At 51.1% G+C, this 6000-nt stretch overlaps 1 protein-coding gene across 7 annotated transcripts in view; it reads right to left on the minus strand.

The window, feature by feature from the left end:
* LRRC8D (leucine rich repeat containing 8 VRAC subunit D) overlaps positions 1–5490 on the minus strand; it is a 110327-nt gene extending 104837 nt beyond the window's left edge. For 2 of the 7 annotated variants that reach the window (XM_061183917.1, XM_061183913.1), the window contains exon 1: positions 4608–4991. The gene's annotated coding sequence lies outside the window, so the exon portion shown is untranslated. Of the gene's footprint in view, positions 1–4170; positions 4484–4607; positions 4992–5056 lie in introns of those variants that run through there. The other 5 variants (XM_061183912.1, XM_061183915.1, XR_009700384.1 and 2 more) reach the window with 4 other exon arrangements.
* Between the last annotated feature and the right edge of the window lie 510 nt (positions 5491–6000).

Raw genomic sequence — 6000 nt, forward strand, 5'->3', positions numbered from 1 at the left:
GTGACTTCAACTTTGATACAGCCTTTGAAAGTGTAAAAGGACAGTCTCCAAGGGTTTTCAAATATTTCCCCCCTCAAGAAATCTCATAAATTCACAAAAATCCCTTCTTCTCATAGGAATATCCTTCATCTCCAGAGGATACAGACAGGTTTCCCATGTGGGCTAGCACAGAAGCAAGAGCAAGCAGACCGTACCATCTGGACAGGCAACACACCTGCAACGAATTGGGGCACAATGGACATTCATAACAAAGAGGTTACACATTTTGGCTATGAGATCTGGAATTTTGTTCTAGCACTCTCTACACTGTTGGATGGCGACCACCTGAATCAAGTAATTTATTTAAATCTAGTTTGCTGGATAGATCTAGAACATTTGGAGAACTTGGCACTAAGTTACCTAGGATTTCTAACCTGTCTGCTTCAAAAGACATCCAAGAATGGTAATTTCCTAATGTCTTCTCAGTGAAGACATGTGAAATCTGATAAGTGTGATATTACACCACCAACAAGCTAAAGCTTAGTACTGGGAGAAAGGCCTATCTCTAATCCCCAACACCCCCCACCCCTTCCCCAAATGTAAAGCTGTCACTAATGAAGTATTTCAGGCATACTAGCAAAAAAAAAAAAAGAAGAAGAAAAAAAAACACTTAGCCTGAGTGGGAACAAACTTCATCCATGGTTTTTGCCAATACCAGTTATTACCCAGTTTACCTCTTCACAAATTTCAAAAGCAACTCGGATTTGGCAAGCTTCAGATTTGCACAGAACATTAGCAATGCTCTTCCAGATGTCTAAACAGAATTACAAAGACCCCAGAGGAGTACCGATTTCAGAAGCTTGCAACAGCCTGAAATAATTTCGAAAGGGCACCTCAGGTGCAAACATTAGCCAAGAGCCAAACTCAGTGTAGCTTGGCCATGAACACAAATTTCTCAGACGCCCCTAAACTTGGGGCTAATCAACCCCCGGAATTCACCTCCATCACCCAGCACACCCAGCTCTCAAATAGGACCAGCAGTGCCAAACAAAGTACTGGGTTTCATGAAGTGTTAATGTAAGTGACTACAAAGCTTTCGACAAAGTCATACTCCACTCCTCTCTCATGTGATTACAAGGCAGAACTAAGATTTTAAAATCTCAAAAGGCCTCAAGACTGGACCAAAATAAATAGGATAGCACTGAACAGGGACAGAAACAAACCAAAAAATGTCCATTCAACGTCACACACACACACACACACACACACACACATCTGCATGATGAACACAGGATGCAGCAGCTCATACAACAAATATCTGGGAGTTTTGACTGTCCAGAATCCTGTACATGAGTCTGTGCTGGGCAGTTTTGTAAGCTTAAGCTGCGGAAAGTAGATGCTTGTGCCTTGGTCTCAGGAAATAGCTGTCCTACTGTACTCTTTGTGGGCCAGATCAGGTCTCAATCACCATATTCAATTCCAGTCGCCATAACTTTCCATGAGAGATGTGGACAAACTGAGAAGACAGAAACCATGTCCCATGCAGGACTGTGAAAAGAAATGGGACTATTTTGCTTGGAGAAAAGTTAATCAGCTGGAGGGCCAGGAGGGGGACGTCATTCTGTCTTTGCCCATTTGATGGGCTGTCCTGGGGAAGTGGGTAGTTCCAGAGGAAAAGAATCAACAGAACAAAGTTTCGGGGAGGCAGTCTTCAGCTCAAATAATAATCATACACACAGTCCAAAGATATGATGACATGTTTTCATAAGTACAGAGGTCCCTGTTCCTGGGGGTGTTTAAACAGAGGCTGCCTCACAAGTATAAGAATTTACTAAAGTAAAGAAGTTAGACCAAGACTTCTCTAAAATACCAATTCTAATTCTGTGGCTCTCCACTTACCCAATATTATACTGCCCTGCTAGCTCATCTGCCACGATCTCTCAAAAATGCCTTTTTCTCTGATTAGAATTTGCCCAGATCCTAACCACTTCTGGCCTGAGCATAGCAGAAGTCTCCCAGATTGGCTTCCCAACCTCAACGTCCTTCCTCACATGTCAAAACCACCTCCTTCGAGGCCTATTCTGAGATGTAACTTCACTTCACAGCAGCCTTTACCTTCCCTGTCTAGGCAGGGTTCCTCAACCATGGCACTACTGACGTTTCAGATGGGATAATTCTTTGTCATGGGGGATATCCTGCACATTGCAGGATGTTTAGCAGGATCCATGGCCTCTACTCACTAGATGTTAGTAGCACCTGCCTCCTAGCTAGGACAAGCAAAAATAAAACCGTGCCCAGATATTCCCAAATGTCTGCTGGGAGGCAAAGTCACCCCCCGTGGAGACCCACTCTGGAGGCAAATGATTACCACCACTGACTTGTGGTTTAAGTTTTCCACTAACTAGATCCCCTCTACCTCCCTTCATCAGTCATGTTCTCTGCTCCAGCCAGGCAAACCTATTTTTGACCCATGACACACCTCAACGCTTCCCCTAATACGTGCTCCTTCCCTCTTCCCCAACACACACAACACTCCCGGCTGGCTCCAAACACCCTTTACATCTCGGTATTCCTTGGCCTCCTAGACAAATGCAATCCCTTGCTTCTGGTGGTGTCCTCACGTGGGCGGTCTTACTTGCCCTCTATTCGTACAAGAATCCTCTCCTTCCTGGTTAAGGCATCACAGCACCCACTCTGGTTCTCTGCTTCTTGCTGGTACTCAATAAATATTGGCTGGCATTTCTCAGAATGTCAACATCAGCTCCAATGATACATGAAAAATACGTGAAACCCCTTACCCACTGCCATTTCAAGAACATATGTAATCATGAGCACACAGTTTTGACAAAACTTTGACTTTTTCATAGCTAGTGCCAATTTACCTACAGTACTGAGACTGAACCAAGTTTGATTTCCAAAATACAGCTACCAAAATAATTTAGCTATTGGGACCTTACAAACACAGCAAACTTTTAAAAAATTAATCAAAAAAGTTCTGTTCAATATAAAAATTAAGAAAAAAAAGGTCAAGTTTTGACCAAGTTTTTTAAATTCTGTAAACCTTGGCAGAAAGAAAAGGATACAAATATGGCTCAATACTTTAACTGTTGCATCATACACCATTCCACATGGTCATGAAGAGACTGGAGGACTGGGTCATGTGAGGACAGTTTCCTCTCCAACCTTCTGATGTGTTAGGTTTTAATCAACAAAGTACACACTCACACGCCCTCAATAAAAATGAGACAAATCTAAGATAAAATGTTCAAATATATAAATAAACCATGCCGATTCAAGATTTTGGATTGCTTTTTCCCCAGCTCTATGGATTACCTAATCATTTCATGGGAGGCTCCCTTACTAACCTATAGAGACCAAGGACTTCGCCGGAACCCTATTTTACCTAATTTTCATCTCAGGATCTTTCCTATCTTGTTCTTGTATTTTAACAGGGTTTTAGTCACTTGATATAGAATACAGGAAAAGAGACAACTCTCACCGTGTCCTAGCTGATGGGAGGTGTCTGGTCAGTATTAAATGGGTTGTAAAAATAAATGCTGCCTGAAGACCCCATTTACTGGGAATGGTGCAGGTTTCTTCCCACAGGTCTGTACCATGCAGAGGCCCCAGAAGCTCTGTCGGGGAAGGTCTGAATCACTGTCATTCTTGGCACTTGGAAGCGCCCTTCGGTTGTTTATGAAGTAAACAGCCCTCACCAGTACTGCAGACGGGAATTCCCTGCCTGCCCAGACTCTTCCAACTTCTGGCACAGAACACATAATAGGTGCTCAATAAACGCAGCCTGACTAGAATTTTATTATCAAAGCTGCTAAGGAAAGTTTCCATAAGTCAGCTCTCTCTTTACTCCTGAATCTCTCAAAATATGTCCTCAAAGCTTTCTTTGCCCAACAAGAAATATTTTTTCAAAGTCAAGGAGAAGGAAAGGAGGAAATCTGCAAAGCATAAGGAGCCACATAGGAGTCCAAGTGGCTCAAGTTGGGCCCCACAGTCGGCTAGGACTCCCCGATACCTATTCCCCATCCCCTGCGCCTCCTGAGTGCTCCCACACTCTCACCTTTGCACTATTTCTTTCCTGAAACCCTACGTCCCCACCTTCTGCCACATACACCCCCAACTGCGTATCCAAATGGGACCGCATACCCCACCTCTCCCTCTCCAGCAGGGACCTACCTCTCTTCCCCTCGACCTGTGGCAGCTCTTCTTTACCGCGGCTGGCTTTGTAAGAAACCAAAAAAACTCATCTCTTTATCCATAAGGGATACCCCAAATAAAGGGGGAGAGAAAGAGGAAGGCCCCTATCAATCCTCCAGTAAGCGGAGGTGATGATTCCCTGAGCAACCACCCCCAAGCCTCCTCCTTCCCAAGCCACTAAACGGGATTTGAGCAGAAGTCCGGCTCCCAAGTGCCCACGCTTCCAAACAAGCTAGAAGCGGATTATACCGGTACCCAACCCGGAGATGGCCCGCGGCGGGCTGGGTGCACCTGCGGGCCCCCGGCTCCCTCCCTCTCGCGCTGAAGGCGGGGCGGGCCCTCACTTCCCAGTCCAGCCCACCCGGCGCGGGAAGGAGGCGGAGGGGAAGCGTTTCTGGAGAAGTTGAAGGGCTCACCTTCTGGGCAGCGGGCCAGGGAGGCCAGACGCCAAACACCCACCTCCGGGAAGAATCAGCGGAGCCGTAATCGGGTCCCCCCGCCCTTCCGATGGGGCGGAGGGAGGCGAAAGAGAAGGGAGCGCGCGTGGGGGGAGCCGAAGGGAGGCGGTCGCAGGCACCGTCCTCTCGCGGGGCCCACTCGGCTGCCGCGGCGCCCGCCGCTCAAATTGCCGAAAGCGGAACGATCTTCGGGCCCCAGCGGGCCGAGGCGGGCGCCCGGCCCGGCCCCGCTCGCCTTCCCCGTCCCCGGGCTCCTGGCCCCCCGGCAGCGAGGTCCCAGCCGCAGCTTCCTCTCGGGCCGCGGCGCCGCGGGGCAGGTCGCCGGCGCCGGGGTGGCGCGCGTCGGCTCCGGCGCGGCTCCCACCGGCGCAGCCCCCGGCCCCTGCCCCGGAGAGGCGCGCACCAACCTTGGGGGGAAGCTTGGCCGCCTAGCCCCGGCTTAGGCGGAGGCGGGAGGTGGCGGCATCACCTGCGGCGTGCGGTGGCTGCTCCCGGACGTGCCGGGGCGGCGGAGGCGCGCGGCCCCCAGGACCCTGCTTCCGCGGCCCCGCCCGCGGCTGCCACCTCGAAGCGCGGCGGAGGAGCCGGGGCACCACGGGCGGCGGCAGCGGCGGCGACGGGAGCAGCAGCACATGACTCTGTAGCGGGGGGAATTAAACAAAGCGTAACATGGACTCCGGGCCCGTGCAGGCGCTGCAGCTCCGGGACCAACCGCAGCCAGCGAGCGCCGCGACTGGCTCGGCCGCAGCCAATGGGGCGGGCTCGGGCCTCCATGTGATGGCGAGCTCTCTCCCCCGCCGGCTCTCCCGCGTCTGCCGGAGGTCTGGGCGCTTCCGCCGCCGGGCGTGCTGGCCGGAGGGGCGGCGTGGCGAGTTCGGTGGTCCGGGGTCTGACGCTGGCGGCGGGAGGCTGCTGGACTGCGCGCAGATGCAGCCGGCGGGGAGGGGCAGCCGCCGTAGCTCGCAGTCGCCCCATCGCTCAGCTGTAAAACGCCCACCTGGACAGGGCCCGGGGCCCGGCGGCCAGTGTCGCCAGGCTGGCGCGAGGCCACCTCAGGAACCTTCATCCCCCCTGGGGCTATCCTGTCAACTCAAGCTCTGATAGTAAGACGGGGGGGGGGGGTGGTGGGGGATGCAATGAAATGGTGGGGGGAAATTTGCGTAAAAGTCATTTCGGCGGCTTCCAACCCTACGGAGAACGCACTTTCCTGGGATTTGGGGCACACACAACTTTATCTTGGAATGAATAGCTTCCCACCCTCATTTGTTCAGTCTCTGCTATTAAACATACACGAGAGAGTCAGTTCTTGTCTTAATCTGAGTCTACTCTTCCCCCCCCCCCCATTGTTTTA

Source organism: Eubalaena glacialis, chromosome 3, assembly GCF_028564815.1.
Source record: "Eubalaena glacialis isolate mEubGla1 chromosome 3, mEubGla1.1.hap2.+ XY, whole genome shotgun sequence".
Classification (NCBI taxonomy): Eukaryota; Metazoa; Chordata; class Mammalia; order Artiodactyla; family Balaenidae; genus Eubalaena; species Eubalaena glacialis.